The sequence below is a fragment of the Ambystoma mexicanum genome, chromosome 4q, assembly GCF_040938575.1.
Source record: "Ambystoma mexicanum isolate Mex_15411 chromosome 4q, UKY_AmexF1_1, whole genome shotgun sequence".
Classification (NCBI taxonomy): domain Eukaryota; kingdom Metazoa; phylum Chordata; class Amphibia; order Caudata; family Ambystomatidae; genus Ambystoma; species Ambystoma mexicanum.
This window is the reverse complement of record NC_090928.1, coordinates 66,213,442-66,231,639: the sequence shown is the minus strand read 5'-3', so window position 1 is coordinate 66,231,639 and position 18,198 is coordinate 66,213,442. Positions and strand designations below refer to the sequence as shown.

Genomic DNA, 18,198 nt, shown 5'->3' with positions numbered 1-18,198 from the left:
GCTCTGGCCAGGTAAAGGGCGCTCCCACAGCCAGATTGTCATCCATCAACCACCACCGAATATCCGGGAAGAGGAGTGGAGGTATTGGAATCCTGTCCGACTGAAACCCTGTCTCCTGGTCCCAGTTGGCTAACCAGGTGGAATTGTAGGCGTCTCATATTGAGGCGGGTGTGCTGAACCGTGAGCACGCACGTACCATCAGCCCCAGAAGGTGCTGGAACCACCATGCTGAGGTGGCGGAGTTGGCCAGAAAGTGCTATATCGCCTTGCGGAGGGAAAGTAGCCTTTTAGGCGTGGGGAACACCCGCTGCACTGCCATGTCCCAGCACTCTCCAAGGAACACCAGACCCTTAGCAGGGGTCAGCTGCGACTTCCGCCAGTTGAGGGAAATGCCCAGCTGGTGAAGAACGTCTGCCAGCCGTTGGCAGGAGTGCTCTGCCCCTTGGGGCAAGCTGGTCCAGACCAGCCAGTTGCCCAGATAAGTGCACAATTGGTGGCCCTCCAGGCAGAAGAGACCAGCACTGCATTCATCACCTTCATGAACCCACAAGCTGAATTGAGGCTGAATGAAAGGAAGCACCTTGTACTGGAAGTAGTAGGACATGACAGCGAACCGCATATATTTCCAATGCAGCTCTTAGATGCGGACATGAAGATACACATCCTTGAAGTCTAGGGAACACATCCAGTCCCCTGCACACAGACACACTGCTATGTGTGCGGGTGTAATCATCTTAAACATCTGAGCGGTAAAAACAGGTTGAGAAACGACACGTCCAGGACTACTCTGAAGCCAGCATGGTTGTTCTTGGGAACCGCAAAAATCCTGGAGTTGAACCCCGAGCCCCGTCTGACTGAGGAACCGGTTCCACCACATGATCTCCAAAAGAGAAAGGCTCACTCGTAAAAGGGTCAGGGACCCTATCAGACGTAGAGGAGAGGATGGTAGAGGAAAGGTAAGTAGACAGCTGAAGCCTGTGGAGACTATAGAAAGGATCCAAGGACTCTCAAATTAATGCTTCCAGCTGTCCTGGAAGAGAGCTAGCCAGCCCCCTACAGGCGAGTTGTGTTTCTTGGCTTTTTGGTGTCTAAGATGGGAGCAGAGGAGGGGGGAGTGGAAATAAACACGCAAAGTCCTCTGCTGCTTCCTCCTGTGGTCAATGAGCAACCTGTCTGGCCTCTGTGTACCACGGTCTCGAAACCCCTTGAAGCCGGTGAAAGCACAGGGTTTGAAATCAGTCCTGCCCAGATATTGAGGGGAGGACTTCTGCCCTGGCTTAGTCAGGATGGCCAAGGACTTGGCGGTCTGTGTAGAGGTTGTCTTCTTAGTAAACTCGTCATCGGTGGATGAGTGAAAAAGGTTTGGCCCTCAAAGGGAAGATCCAGGATCCTCTCTTGCACATCTGATGAGAATTTAGTGGCATGTATCCACGCTGCCGGCCTCATCTCTACCACCAGGCACAGCTACCCTCTGCTTGCCTTGTCGATGTGGGAGACCGAAGACTCCATGGAGGTCCTCCGCAACGGCCCAGGCTTCCGTCACGCCGGCCCGTCTCTCCAGAGGGAGCTCCGGCAGCATCTCCCCCCAGCTATGGCCCCTTCTCCTCCTCGTCTCTGTACTTCTAAAAGAGAAGTATGCAGGGAATGGGTAATTCAGTTTGGCAATATGCCACAAGGCTTTGTGAGCTAAGGGGAGGTATAGAATGTAGTAGAATATCTGACGTATACCATGTCTCACCTGATGCCCGTCTCTCCCCTCCGAGGGTCACCTCCCATCATGCGATCCTCATTCATATAGACATCCCCAAGATCAGGTAACGATTGCAGTCCCCTGGCCACATGAGGAGAGGCTGCCTCCGGGAAAGTAGTGATGACATAAGATTCATCACATAGCTCAATTGTGGATCTCTTGAAGGCTCAGCATAAACTTCACTTACTTGATAAAAAAGGAACCTTCCTCTCCCCATCCTCGCTACATGACCCCAACACTCCCCTCCAGTGACGCATCATTTACGTTTTTATATCCATATAGTACTCTTCTTTAGTTTGACACACTTGCCTCCTTTGGTCAATGTTACCTTTGTAAGTCACCTGTTTTCTTATACAGGATGAGTGGAAGAGTAAGGACTGATGTGACACATCCTGAGATGTCACTTCTCTCCGAGGGGAGAACATGGGCAAGGAGGGAAACCCTGGGATAATGGTACACACATGGGTCTGGAACACACTCCCAAAAAAGGAGCACCAGAGAAATCCTCTACTATGTGGCAATACCTGGCAGGAGAGAGAACCAGGTCTGCATGAAGCTAACCAAAGTGAAAATATGGTCCGAGATCCGTACCCTCCCACCCCAAAAATAAGAATCATCCAAAGTCAGAGGAAGGGAGTCATTCCCCATGGTGATGTGAACTGTGATAAAGCAAGTGTAAGAAATTATAAGTTACTCACCGTAGTGACCAACGTACTCTTAGTCCCTTTCCTCCATACTGCATGGGTGTCCCTTCCAAGGGATGGGAGACGGAACCTTTTTCACCAGAAAATACCTTCTTCCCCTTTAAATTTAGAGGCGCACAGGGGTGCGGCCCTGGGAGCATGCACTGCCTTGACTCCGCCCACCGGCGCCACACCTCGGTCCCCATTGACGCATTGACAATAGATTTAACATTGCCTAATGACACCAATATTATTAGGGGGAGGAGGATGGTGGGACGTATGGAGGAAAGGGGACTAAGAGTACGTTAGTATGTTAGTCACTACGGTGAGTAACTTATAATTACTCTTACGTCCCGTCCCGTTTTCTCCACACTGCATGGCCTATTACAACTGAATGTAGCCCCAGGGTGGAAAGGAGACCCTCCTTAAGCAAACAGGTTCCTGAGAACCGCCTGTCCGAAAGACGCATCAGATCTAGAGCCAGCATCTAAACAGTAATGCTTGCAGAAAGCCGAGGGAGTAGCCCAAGTGGCCGCCCTGATTATGACTTGCCAAGGGACATGGCGCTGGAAAGCGATGGCCGTTGCCTTGGCCCCAACTGTGTGGGCATGCATGTTGCCCGGAAGCGGCCTGTACTGGCCCTCGTATGCTTCTTGAATGGCAGAGACCATCCATCGGCATATGGAGACCTTGGAGGCCCGATAGACTGGTCTTTAGCTTTCGAAAGTGACAAACGGGGCGTCCGATTTGCAGAAGCTTGGTCCTGTCCAACCAGAATTTCAGGGCACGCCTGACACCCAAGCAGTGCAGTACTCGCTGTGCTTCGTCCTTAGGATCGGTAAAGAACATAGGAAGGACTATTAGCTCATTGAAGTGGAAAGCAGACGGCACCTTGGGCAGAAATGCCGGGTGTGTCCGTAGGACTACTTTGTCCCTGTGAAAGGTAGTATATGGTTCTGAGTTGACTAGCGCCTGTATTTCGCCGACTCTACGAGCTGAAGTGAGGCCGACTAGCAAGGCCGTCTTCACGGTGACCAGCCTGATGTCCGCCAACGCCAGTGGCTCGAACAGTTTGTGCGCCAGGGCGCCAAGACTATGTTGAGGTCCCACACAGGGTGCGGCCTCTTGAAGGGCGGGTAGAGCCTTGTAAGCCCCGTCAAAGGTCTCTTGACGATAGGATTGGAGGAGACGAGCCCTTCCTCCGAATTCCTGTAAGCCCCGATGGCTGCGAGGTATGCGTGGCAGGCATCTACCTGCATGACTGAGTGGGTGAGGTGTGCCGAAAAGGAGAGCACGTAGTCCAAAGTGCACGCCATGGGGTCGATTTCCTTGGAGTCTGCCTAGTGGCAGAATTTGGTCCATTTATTTTTATACTGGGTCCTGGTAGCCTTGCTCCTTGCACCTTGTATGATTTCCAGACTACCCTGGAGAGGCTGAGGTGCCGCAGCATTACCTGCTCAGGTACCACGCTGTGAGGGCTAGTTTCTGAAGCACGGGGTGGATGACCCTGCCCCCCTCTGTGCCAGAAGATTAGCTGGGCCCATCGGGCGGTGAATCGGAGGCACCTATGAGAGGCTGAGCAGCTTCGAAAACCATGGCTTGGCCAGCCACCATGGAGCTATTAGAATGATGTTGAGCTGGCAAGACGCCTTGATCTTGAAAATCACTCTGTGAATCAGGGCGGAAAGGCGTAAGCCTTCATGCCGGTCCATTGAAGCCAAAATGCGTCGGCCAGGGAGCCGGGGCCCTGTCCCTGCAAGGAGGCAAACTGAGGGCACTTCCCATTGTGCCAGGTGGCAAAGAGATCCACCTGGGGATGACACCACTTGTAGAAGATCTCCTGAATGACTAGGTTGTTTAGCTGCCACTCTTCATTGTCTGCTCCCAAACCTGCTGAGCCTGTCCGCCTCCAGGTTGGCTTCCCCCGGGAGGTGGACTGCCGTGAGGTAGAGGTCGTTTTCCAGGGCCCACTCCCACATGCTGATTGCCAGTCTGCACAGAGGAGGGGGATCTGGTGCCTACCTGCTTGTTAATGTAGTACATGCTGGTCGAGTTGTCTGTCTGGATGAGGACAACCTTGCCCCTGAGAAGTGGTAGGAATGCTATGAGCACTAGCCAGATGGCGTTCAGCTCTAACCAATTGATGTGGTATTCCTGCTCCTGTCGAGTGCAGGTGCCATGGGCCGAGAGATCGTCCAGGGTGGCTTCCCAGCCCTCAAGCAATCAGTCTGTGGTGATGGTGGCCTGCGGGGTGGGTGGCCTGCGGGGTGGGTGGCCGGAAGGTTGCAGTCCCTGGACCACCATTTTAGGTCCAAGGGGAGAGATGGAGGAACGTTGATCCTCTCAGATTGAGAGCCCCGCTCCTGGTTCCATGAAGCCGCAAAGTGCCGCTGAATCCTCATCCTCAGTCATGTGTGTGGGACGGCTAATAGGACTGCCGCCATGTGAAGAAGGATAGGCTGTAGACCAGGTCCCTGGTTGAGGCCAGTCCCACCTTGACACTCGTTCTTCGCCTAACTCCTGGAATGGTGTCGGACGGGTGCCGTCTTGTCGAGCTGCCTGCCACATGCCATGATTTCACATTTAAGTTTAGAGACTTCTACTTTTAATAGTGTTAATTAAACGTTTGCAAAAAAATAAAGCAAGCATGGACAACCGTTGTACATATTTTGCCTTCAATAGGGTGCGCTCATTCATTGCTCTGAGAACAGAGTTTTTGTTGTTTTTACTGGGCACAAAACATCACCAAATGCCATATTTCATGACTTAAACCAAATGTACCCAAATGTTGCAGCAGAGTCAATTATGATCCAAATAAAAGGACAGGCAACGGTTAGGACCAAAACCATAAATTGTTCTAACTTGATGCCTAGAGTGTGAATGTGGGCCCATAATGAGGGGAGGGGCGAGTGAGTTCAGGTGGTAGGAGAGATTTCCTGGCCACTTTCGAGAGACCTAAAGGCCTGTGCAAGTGGTGCTGTGTTAGCATTGAAGCTTGCAAGTACAGTTAATGTCATTTTACTGATGAATTGTGGAGCTGTTATCATGCATAGCAAATTACGACCATTTATAAAATTTCTTGGACAGCATTGCAATTTTTCAGATATTTACTATTTTATATTAAACTGCTGTGAATGGTTATTAATCAAAACCTCATAAGGCATTTTTGCTGGACATTGTTTGGCCCCCAGTATTGGCCATTGTCCATTCTGACCGATCCCTTTTTCCACGTGTGGATTTCACATCAATGGCAGAGTGTGGAGTTCTTTAAATCTGTGAGGACTGGCTTGTCGGATGCATGATAATGACACGCACAAAAAAAGAGGTATTAGAAATTCAGCAATGATGGCAGGAAATGGAAGATGTCAGAGAAGCCATATATTAAACGGAATTTGAATTAGAAACTGAATCCCAACCTGTCACTGGGGGCATTTTGATTTATTAAACTTTTATAACTGCATTCAGATGAAGTTGAATTAAATTGTTCCGTTTTAGATGGGCTAGGTTATGCAAACCACCTCAGTGCAGATAAGGTGCAGGTTGTTGTACTGATCAATGTTAAAACAGTACTGACAGAAATGTGTAACCGTGTATTGTGGCACACAACACATTTTTACTTTAACAAAATTATTGCTCAACTGGCCACGCTAATTTGAACCTGAAATCGGATTTCTCCATGTGCTAAACAGTGTGATTCGACAGTGGTTTTAAGGGAATACAAACGTTTTATCTTGATTAGGGATAAATAATTGTCTGAATTAATTTCGTGCATTTCTAGTTGTAGTCCATGTGCAGAGCCGTTTTACCACAAAAGCAATCGATTACCATGGGAGTGGCTCTGCTGGTTAAAAGCATCAAATCTGCTCTTGCTGCTTTTCCACAGGGAGAGGATATTTGCTGTACACAGGGAATAATGCAAAGGATGGATTAGACAGAGTTCAAGGAGCCATAATGCGAGAGTCCATCACCTTCACTCCTAGCTGTTGCTGCCCCATGATGGATGGTTTCGTGTCAACGAGCAATACGTTCAGACAATAAAAAAAAAATCACCTGCAGATCTTCAGCCATTGCACAGTGTCTACCTGTTGTGCTTAATTGATATGATGATCCCTTACTTAATACGAAGAGCTAAATCACCGTTTTAGCATCCAAACTGATAGGTTGAAAATCTTTAGCAAATTTGGATCTTTCCCAGCTGTTGAAGCAAGTATCAAATTGCACACTCCTGCACATTTTATTAACTAGTATTTAAGCACAGAAGCTGTTGACAGGATTTTGTAAAATACGCTACTGTGGAAGGTAATTTGTTACATGCAGAACTCACTTTCAAGGCACCTTCTCATCATTATCGCAAAACATGATAAATGATGCAGCCAGGAGTTGCAAATGAAATAGATAATTGGAAGCTATGTCAAAATTGTGGTTGGGCTAGTTGTTGCAATTATAATTGAATTTTCGTCGTACAAAAAGCGGTTTTAAATAAATGTGTTACCTTTAAACATTTTAGTTAAATTATTTCCAATCTCATTTTCTACAGCCGATATAAAGTTTTCCAGAATACTTGAGGTAAAAGTTCTATGAACCAAGTGAAATGTTTTGAATACACATTTTAATTAGAAGTAACAGAGGATTGGCCACACTACGTATATGGTGTAAATAACGCAATTCACCAACAGGGATAATGGGATGTGGGGCATATTAGTTAAGGCTCTGACTTTGAAATTAAGTAGAGGTCCTGTTCCCTTATTTACACACCGGAATCCAAGGCAATTCAGAGCATGCATTTCTGTTAATCATGTGTACGCTATGACCACTTAGTAATGGAATCACAAACACACAGAGGCAAATATTCCAATTTAATCTCTCAGCAATTTAGCAACTTTTAGTGGAGGACATATGTTTATTTAAATTAAGTGGACATATCTAAATGTTGATGCAAGTTCTGTTAAGAGTGTTTTATATACTGCGTACATCACCACTTTAGCAGTGTTATGTTATTTGTATAGAGCCTTAGATACCATTGGTTTGATATCAAAGCACTGTGGGTTAAATGCCCTTGGGGACCGTAGTCCAAGTAAGTGGAGAGAGCAGGGTTGTAAATAGTGCTTGGGTGCACTCATGTGAGCAGGCGGCGCAGTTTAGGTGGTGTGTAACTACATTCTAATGCTAGGCAGGGTACAGTGGTTGTGTGAGATCAGTAGAATGTGTGCAGCAAGGCCTTTGACCTCGGTATCTCCGGTGGTGGAGCATTTGTATGATGTGTACTGCTAGGCCGATTTTTTCATGTGGTATTGCGGAGTTCTAAAGACTGTTGAGATGTTCATGGAGGTGTATAGTATGTGTGCAGCTAGGCCGAAAAGGATAGAGGGGTACAGCTGCATTCTATTGTTGGTGTAGAGGAGGGATATCGGTATGTGAGAGTGTCTGAAGATGGGTGGGAGACCCCTATTCCGGAATACCTTCCTGTGCCCGCTGAGCCAACCGTTATTTATTCTAGAAGTTCGGAGTATTAATTCTCAGAGAGAAATTCTCTGTCTAGTGTGGAGTTTGTTCTGATCACCAGGCTTGAGGTTGTCTCTCCCTGCTTGGCAGTGTCGCTGGTGTTCAGTTGCTCTCTTCCTAATGTTTACTGGGTAAGCGAATTGTAGGTCTATGGTCGTCCCTGCGTCTGAGTCTCTCACTGTTTATTGGGTGATACCTTTGTGTTGTGTAGTTACATCCAGTTCTGTTCTATTGGACTATTATCAACTAGATTCGATGACTGGTGCCCGGTGGATCCAAGGTCCAGCATCATCTACTATGGTCAAACCTGTGTCTTGTTGTGCATGCAGATTCTTGTAGGATGACACCTTCTTGGTGTGCATTTACTTCAGTTCTGTTCTACCGGAGCTACGAGTACATCCTAGGTAAAGACTGGTACTCCACCTGATGGGCCAGCCACAGATCCGGCCGTGATGTTAGCAGTGTGTCTGACTGGCATTGTTACATGCAGCAGGGGTTTGAGTCTTCCTGTTCTGGTGTTAGACAGCACCAGAATGTCACTTGCCTATCCAGATTACTCGCCCGATTTAGAGCGTGTTCCTTTGAGGTGGAGCAGGGTCAGTCCATTTCTGAAGCTGGCTTATAAGTGCTAGTGAGCCCATTTTCTGGGTCTTAGGTTATTGTTTACAGCAAGTGGATGGGTATTCCTGTCCTGGTTTATGGTTTGAATTGTGGAATTATACTGCATAATTGTCCATTGCGAGAGCTGGGGAGTTCATCTGATTGGAGAGCGTAGTGCATATGCGCAAGAGACAAAAGAGAAAGTCCAACCAAAGCATAGTTGATACTGCGCCCCAGGTAAAGGAGTTCATGGCATTAATTGCCAGGCAGATTGGATAACATGACTTGAAAGATTCGGCCCATTCGTATTGTTTGAAACTTAAGTGTTATTAGGCTCTGGGACTTTAGTTCTGCACATTAATTGCCAGGAAAAGTAAGATTGACACAGGTTAACAAGATCAAGCCCAATCATATCGATCCCGGTGTGGGGGTCAGCCTCTGCTGGATTCCCGAAATTAGTGTGTGCAGCATTGTGAGAATGTCCAATTACATTTCCCTTGGTTGAGGAGTGAAAGGAGCGAGCGGCATAGGGTCTGGGCTGCCACCTATCATCAGACGTGGGGGAGTCCAGGGCTCACCCCGTGGGGACCCCCTAACAGACAGTGTTACAACTTCTTTGATGGTCTGAATAATAGTCCTCAGGCAGATTATCGCCACCTTCGTTAGAGCTTGTATAGATCTACACTGGTTTCTCTGAAGCTTGTGGCCCTGCACTCTTCCTAGGGTCAGTAGAAGGGTTCCTACCCTTTTCCTCCGACAGTGACTTCTGGATTAGAGTGGCAAGGGCAGTTGTCCCAATCCCTGGGGCGCCATTTGCCTTAGTCTGTGCTGCCGCAGCTGCTTCACGCCGTGGCAGCACTCTAGGTGTGGCCGTCGCCGTGACAGTGGACACCACCTTCGTGGCCATGCCCCCCCCCTTCGGTGAAAGACGTGACGAGGGTTGATGAGGTAGTCGAAGGGGTGGTTTCAGGAGCCTTTGTCGACGGGGCCATGATCGTAGATGACAAAGTTGTTCTGGGAGGCTGAGCAGCCGATGGAGCCATAGAATTGGGTGATGGCGTCGGCGAAGGGGGCAGCGAAGGACCGCCTTTAGATCGCTCTGTTGGCTTGTCCACCGATGGTATGCAAAGCTTTGAAGGAGTTAGGAACATTTTTTGCGAGGGAGCACCCCTCACAGGTAGGCTCACAGGTAGGCTTGCAGTGGCAGTAGTTGGTGATGGCGACCGTGTCCTCCCTGAGCTGCAACCCTGCAGCAGTGGCAAACCCAGTGGGACTAGCGTCGTGGAGCCCAGCCTTCTTCGGGATCCTCGAAGGCGGGGCATCCTCAAAGGACTTCAATCTCTGTTCTGAAAAAGTTTGCTTGCGCGACCGGCCGGTCCTGGGTGAGGCATGACCGTGCCCAGAAACAGAGTCAGAGGCCTTGTCCGACTTGAGCCACAGTGCCAGCCTTTGGTCGAATGATTAAGGAAAAACTAGGTCAAAATTTGGCGGTGGAGCTTAGGAAGATGACGGTCATAGGATGGTGGAGTATCACCCAGAATACAGTGATTGGTTTAGAGGAGAAATTCAGTTTTCAAGCTAAAGTGAAACATTTTCTGACAGAATTATGAGCATGTGAACCCATGACAGACCCCATGCAGGAGAAATCCGATTGTGCAGGCAACATTCTGATCCGAAAATGTGTGAAAGAGCTCCTGGGATGCCCGCCGCTGCAGCATGCATAGAGCCTGCAGATGAAAATTGGGGACCGTGATGTATGCAGCACTGATCTGACCCCCCACACTCCAATAGGGCTTCTCGCTGGCACATTAGCAAGAGAGAGCACACCGCAGAGTATGAACCTGAGACGACAGGGAGCGGGAGATAACACGCTTGCCACTGGCAACTTATACACTGCCAGTGGGGTCTGTGGGCAGCACGCAGCGGTGGGTACATCAAGGTACGACTTTCCAATCGGAGAACAGCATGAATGCATGAGCTACCCTGCAGCCATGATGACTTGTATACCCATAGCAGCTTTCCGTCACCAGAGGAACGCTGCTTCATCTGGATATCCCATTACCACGGTGGTGGGTGAAGCCTAGGGGCCCTTCAACCCCCCTCCCTCTCTGGCTCATAGTGATGCTTGGTATATCGACATTAGTAGAGATTGCACCTGTCCACCGCGAGATTGCTCTAAATTGGGTCAGAGGGCCTCAGATGGGGCAAGGCGCTGGCAGTTCAACCTCTTATCACAATCCAAATAGCTGTATATGTGCGCCAGTGTGGGAATCGTGCTGAAACCCAGATATAGATGCGCAGGGACTTCAGTGACGAACATACATATACAAAACATTACCCGTTTTACATCTGCACCTCTGCTTGGCCACCCCAAAGAGAGGTAGAGAGGCACGAAGGGAGCTGCTGCTTGACTTGCTCAGTGCTCTGCAGCATGCTTTTAAATTTTAGCATTGGGCTACTTGTCCACGAGCAACACTGTGTTCAGTCTGCCAAAATGAAGAAGGGCAATGCGAAGCTACAGTGCTCCATGAACCTATATGCTAAGACTACCCCAAAGATTACTGACACTATGGGATCGAACAAAGCCATGGGCACCACCGCTACACCTGCTTAACTCATCAAAACTCCGCGAATGATGGCCTGAATGCAGGAGGGGCTCTCATCAGTGCATAGCAAACTGGACATTGCAAGCACAATTGGTCCCATTAAGTCACACCTGGAGAAAACTCAATGGAGGCTGACAGAAGCTGAAACAAGAGTAGGTATGGTTGAGGATGATGCATCTGCTTTAAAGCCTGAGGTGTTATCAAAACAGGTTCACATAGTCATCAATAAGAACTAGCTTGAATCGCGGTCAAACTGCAATAACATTCAGATTATTGGTGTGCCTGAAAAGAATACAGAAATCTCACTGGAGTATTTATTGAGGACACTCTCCTCTCACTTCTGGGCAACACCAAGCTCTCACCACAATACGCAGTGGAGCACACAAGCCCAAACCCGGGAGCAGCACTGCGCCCAAAGATAGGTTGAATCCTTAATCATCAGGACCGGGATGCCATCCATTGACCCAAACAAGAGCAAGGGGAACTCATGTTGGGTTCCATAAAGCTACATGTTTAACCCACATTCTTGGTGGCAGTGCAGCAAGAGAGGAAATTGTTTTTTGTGGTGAAGAAGCGGCTACACGACAAAGGACTGAAATATGCTACACCCTGCAAAGGTGTAAACTGAATGGAACAGCAAGGTTTATTTTTTCCACTCTTCCATAGGAAGCTATGAAGTTCCTAGATGAGAACTTATCTGCAGCATTACTCATATCTTAATGCCTAAGTTGGATTGACAGTTCACCCTCTTTTCTCCTATGCTACCCCTTGGCAGTTCAATCACATTTGGTTAATATTCTGTGGGGAAAGTGACTGCAGATGTGATAGGTCTCATCTAGGACCTTTAAGTGTTGAATTGGCATAGGATGAGTGTAAATACTTGTTATTTCATATCCCAAAGTCTGCTGGTTAGCCCAGGCCAGCGCAACAGCCTCCCCATGCAATATTGCAATACTGGTTGTGTATGTTTCACCCCAGTTTTAAGGGGTGTGAAGGTTGGGGATGGGAAGAGTTTGGGTTTTTAAAATTGCCCTCATCTTTGATGTTGACATATTTGATCATGCTTCCCACGAGGAGTCGGAGGGTGTGGTGGTCGAGGAAGCCTTATACAGTGGATAACTGTTAAGATGGAGATCTGAACTCTAACCTGGTGGGCAGAGGTTCAGGAGGCCAGCCTAGTTTCTTGGAACAGGGTAACCTTCTGTACAAGCCAGACCAATCAAAGTAGCTTGGCAGCGGTCAAGACTAGATCTCAGGAGGGGTGAGGGTGACTGAAAGACCTCAATGAGCACACAGAGTAAAGGACACTTACAAATCACTCCCAGTCAGGTGTAGATGTATTCAAAATACAAATACATTTATTTCAAGGCATCTGAGTTTCAACACACAAATCAAATAACAGTAATACTATTAAGCCAACACAATCCTATCTAGATACATATATATAGGAGACCAATTAGGTCTAAAGGGTTAATGCATGAAACGGGTCCAAAACCTAAAAGGGGAAGGAACCAGGCAGTGCAAATAGTCTTTAGTTCCTTCTGCATCCAACACAATCCTAACTAAGAGGCAGTCCAATCCCTAAGAAGATTGGCACCTAATGCTCAAATGTACATGCAATGCTAGCGCATGGGGTAGTTCAAATGGGCAAAACGGGGTCTCTTCAAGGGTCTGTAGCGGCTCAGGAAGGCGGGTGAGGTGATGAAGAATAGTTTCCCACTATTCGAGGAGGGTCTCCACTTAGGGGCAGAGTCGATTCCAGGAGTTGGGAATAGTTCGCACTAGCAGTGGAAAGGAGAGACGCCCCCAGGGGCCACTCCTGCGTAAAAATGGATGGAGGTGCTAGGGGCCACCGGTTAGGGTTGCGATTACTCACCAACCCCTGGTGCACTCCTGACCACTGCACTCCTGACCAAACTCCGGCAGTCGAGACCACTTCGGTTATATGTTCAAGTGCGGCAATTTAGCAGCTCTGTGGCTTTTAGTGACAAAGATACAGCGATGATTCCCAAATGGGACAGTGGTGATTTCTCTGCTCTTGGTGGATGGATCAAGCCAGTTACACTGCAGCAGGTTTCAGGGACAAGAGGAGAACAAGAGGAGAACAAATGCAGCACACTTGCAAAGGTAGTCACCACAGCTGAGCGACGGTAACCGTGTATACTCCGGTTCGGGTGCACTCACTTCACTACAGACCTGAGAACAGCAAGTGTACGATATTCAGTGCGAGTGCTGTGAACACAGAGCTAGTGACGTACCACGTTTCGAGGGCCTCCTCGAAACGGCAGCAGTATCAGGGCAAAGAGACTGCCTAAGCTGGTCAGCCCACTGGTTGGCCCAGGGACAATTCCGAGAAGGCTTACTTGCAGGGATTGATGGAGGTGCCAAGAATAGTTGGTCCCACTATTTCAATGGGTCGAAGCGTCTTCCCAGACCAGATGCAGAGGGGTCCCACAGGACAACAGCAGGCTCAGGGTGCCAAACCTTCCAGCAGGTCACCAGCGGTTCCTCTGCTTCTTAGTTTCAGGATACTTGGATCCTATCCTTCGTTCAGTGAGAACTCCAGAGATCGACATGGTATGGGTGTTGGGGCCTTCTCTTATCCAGAATCTCCATCGTGCCAAAACGAAGAGGACCCCAATGGGAGATCTGCTCACATACAGGCATACCATACGTGGACCAATCACAGTGGACCCAGTCATTCCCAGCACTCCAGACTCTGGCACCCAGGATGTGTATTGGGAAAAGACATCTCAGCCCACATCCTGGAGGCACACACATAAGGCATGCAGAAGCCCGCAAAAGCTTGGCGTTTCACGGGAAAATGCATGCCCAAATAAGGACTGACTCCGTCGGCTTGACCTGGAGATGGTGAAGGGACAAGATGGCCAAAGGACAGGACAAAGAACTTTGTGGCTTGGCCATTTTGGAGTTCCAAATGTGGTAATCACGGTTTACCTGGCAGGAAAGGGTTAAAAATATACTAAAAGATAAGCTGCCACCAGCCCCGTCCAAGGCACATCTGCACTTCTCCTAAAAAAATCCTTCGAAAGTATCTTTGGCCTTTGGAAATGACTAATAGACCCAAGTGTACTGTACTGGAAGGTAAATTGTACACTTGTTACATGTTGCAGAAAAGTTGCAACATTGGAAAGGAGTAAGGGAAACAAAGTCTACCAATACTGACTTTTTTAAGGGAATGTCAGTTTCCCCATAAAAAGTGAGCGAAAAGCCCAGGAATGCAGCATAAGGCTGCGCTTCTCTGGTAAAGTCAGATTATGGTGTTAAACATCAGGAAAAAATTGGGGGGGGGTGGGGTGGGGTAAACAAATGGAGGGAAAATTACACATGAAATGGAAATCTTTCCCAACAATAACATGTTCCTAACGCTTCAGAAATGGCTTTGAGTTTGAATGTGAACCCGGCTAAAAGATGGAAGCTGCTTCTCCATGTCGAAAGAATCCAAAATGTTATATTTGCAGGAGACGCATGCCCTTACTGCGTGTTGAGGGATTTGCGAAGAGCTAGGGTAAGAACAGGTTCTATCCTACGTATTCCACATTATCCAGAGGAGTAATGATAATACATACATACCTGGCATTTCAACATAAAGTCTCGATTGATCCTCTGGGACGGTATGTTTTGGTCTATGGGTTAGTGACCGGCAGTGAGGTACTACTCCTCAACGTAAATGGTTCCCAACATAGATGATCCCCAGTTCTATGCCAAAATCACTGACATGCTACCTCTTTATCTTCGGATAACCATGCTTTGGGGTGGCAACATTAACATTCCTGATGTCTACATAGATGGATCCCTCACAAAGGCAGCACGTACTATAGATGAAGGGATGGACGCCTTGGGCCGGTTGGATCATTGGAGGACAACGTGCATTACTGAGTGTACTCCATTTATTCATCGGTTCACGACTCCTTTTCCCGCATCGACGTGCAGTTAATCTCAGATTGGCTGCTCAGTGGGGTGTTTCAAGTCTGTATGCTTCCCAGGACGAACTCTGACCACTCTCCTGTTTGCATTACTCTGACACTTAGCAGGCTCCCTAGGCCCTGCAGTTGCTGGCGATTTAAGTCACCGGCATTATTGGATGTGGCCATTACAGCCACTATAGGGGAGGATGTGGAACTTTATTTTGAAAAGAATGTAGGCTCGCTGGCATCTCACATACTATGAGAAGCCTTTAAGGCTTACATTTGATCGAATGCCATGGCAGAGGGGCCATATTTAATGGCCACTCTGGAGACGGGGGGCTCCAAAGGAGCTACACCTGGTCTACTCTTACCTAACTTTGGAGTGCCATACTGATGGTTCCTTCCTCCCCTCCCCACGGAGGGCTAAAATTGAAAATGCAGTAGAGTTGGATACTGGCTGGCTCTAAACTACAGTTACCAGAATTCCCTGCTGCCACTGCCTGGTACATAGAGGGTTTATCCCTGCACACCTGCATCCAATCAGCCTCCCTGAACATTACTGAGGCATGAAAGCACGCTAGGAGGAAAACCTCTTTGGGCTGTTTGAGCTTACTGCAGCTGGGACCCAGAGTAGTGCCCCTGCCACTGCTCTTGCTTTGTTTAAATAAATACATTATGTATGCATTTCCACATGGAAGACATTTCTTTGCTATTGCGATGACTTGCAGATAGTGTGTTAAATTGTGGTCCATTCATATTCTGAGATATCTGACCCCTTTGGATGGTCCCAGTCGATTTCCCATTTCAGTAGGTAATGGAACGTGGTGTTGGTTTGACGGGTCATTGGACGCGATCATGATTTCGGTTTTGGCCGGGTTCAGTTTAAGGCTGCTGGTACCCATGCAATGGTTCATTTCTGTGAGGCAGTTGGTGAGGGTTGGGGTATTGTTCTTCGCTAGTATTGATTTTTTTTCTTTTAGAATTGTGTGTCGTCTGCGTAATTGCAGCAGATGAGGCTGTGTCTTTTGAGTAGGTTAATGAGGCATGTAGATATTGAATAGCAGCGGTGAGAGGAATGAGACTTGTGGAACTCTGCAAGTTGATGTTCGGGTGTTGAGTTGAAGGGGGTTAGCCAAGTAGTCTTACTTTCTGCCATGAAGGATTGGTGTCAAAATAATGCAGCGTTGCCGATTCATAAATCTGAGTCTATTGATGAGTTTCGTGGTGGAATGTGTCAAAGGCCGCTGACAGATCAAATAGTGTTATTGCTGATTTAACATTGGAGTCTGCACTGGTTGTTAGATCATATCGATAAGAATGCTGTTTCTGTTTCTCTCATGGGTCTGAAGCCAACTTGTGCCTGGTCTAGTATCCAATTGTTTTCTACATGTTCCAGGAACTGTAGCTTTCTATGAGTTTTGCCATGTATGGGATGTTTGAGATTGGTCTGTAGTTGGTTAGGTCTTCAGTGTTTTCCAATGGGTCTTTAAGGAGTGGCTTGATGTATGCCGACTTGAAAGCTTGTGGCACTGTTACTGCTGCTAGCAAGTGGTTGAGGAAATATTCTGCAGGCGTTTCCTGGGTGAGGATAGTCTTGTAGATGTTTGGTCGGCAGGGATCTCCTTGATAACCAGCAGGAAACCCAGCTGATAATTTTCCTCTTTTGCAAGGCTGATAACGTCCAGATTTTTAAAACTGATCTATCATGGTCATGTAGGAACTCAATTTGTGATACGTTGTCAGACTTCGTGCCCTGTAAGTTTGAAATATTTTGCAGTATATTCAGTACAGATCGATTCAAATCATACAGCCCGAAATCACCACCCCGACATTGCAAAATTAAGCTCACATGTCTTGAAACATTACATTTATGTCTATTCTTCAAGGGAATTTTCATTTCATTTTTCTTATTTTGAACCATGAAGTTGGCACTTGCAGGAGTTGTCCCTGCACCACAGAAAATGTAGTTCTGATGGGATTTCAGGTCATGTGTGTTATGATTGTATTTCCCCATTTGATTTGTTGCAATCTCATAATGCCTGGCAACGCTGGGTTTAGAACCCTGTTGGTTTCTGGAAAAGAAGGTGCCCATTGATTTCATAATTTCTTCACGCCTATCTTCCAATGTCAGAAATTAATGATCTTGGGGTTTGTTTTCTAGATCCCCTCCCAGCTCTTTTTTCTGAGCTATCTGTGAGGGTGGATATGTTCTTAGTGCATCACTATAATTTTTGTGAGGTTCAGGGGCTGCAAACTCTAGGAGGTGTGATGTAAAGTTGTAAAATATCACAGTAGTGAAATTCCATGTGGCCTTGCCCCACTGCTTCACAGGAGCAGGACCTCAGAACGGCAGACCTTGAAGAGAGTGCTCACCGCAGCAAAGTGAAAAGAGTGTTTGGGAGGGGATGGGAGGGAGGTGGGGGGGTCACAGTGGCAGCACTGTAGCAAGGCAAGGTACAAGAATGGCAAACCTTAAGGACAAGAATTCAAGGGGCGGCGGCTCAATGCAGCAAAGTTCAGACTGATCAGATCTTACAATTGAGCAAAATTTTGAGGTAGAAACTTTCACAGCAAATTGTGGCAAACTGTGTGCCCACAGCGGTTATGGGTCCATCATTTGCCACAAAATATTGTGTGCCATCCCTATTCACAAGGATCCTTGGTGAATAGTATGTGCAGATGTTTAAAAGTACACACAGGCTATGTTGAAATTACACATACCAGGTGTTGTGTTTGTATGCAATGTTGTGATGTGCATGTTTCAGATTACTCCAGTGGGTGCGCTGTAGAGTGAAGCACACGAGTTTGAGCAGAGTAAAGGTTGATGGTTAGTGCATGCTTGTGTGGTGAATATTGTGCTTGACCCACTGCTGGGTGTCTTGTTGAATGGAACTGCACAGCAAGTTACAGGTCTGCTGTCAAGGTTAGTCTGGTTTGTAGCAAATGGGTGTGGCGAGCCAGAGAGCTATATGGCAGGCCCGACGGCCATGTGGCAGGCCTGGACAAATGGCATTGTTAGCCGTGGATTGGGGAGTGCACTATTTCAAACCTTTTTGTCAGACTGACTTCAGAGTGTAATTATACGTCATTTTCCCAGGATCTTTTCCTCATGTGTGAGTTGGTACAGG

At 47.6% G+C, this 18,198-nt stretch overlaps 1 protein-coding gene across 18 annotated transcripts in view; it reads right to left on the bottom strand.

Annotated features, from left to right (window-relative positions):
- The window catches only part of PTPRK (protein tyrosine phosphatase receptor type K), a 1,571,968-nt gene that overhangs the window by 952,237 nt on the left and 601,533 nt on the right, over positions 1-18,198 (bottom strand). The window lies entirely within an intron of this gene.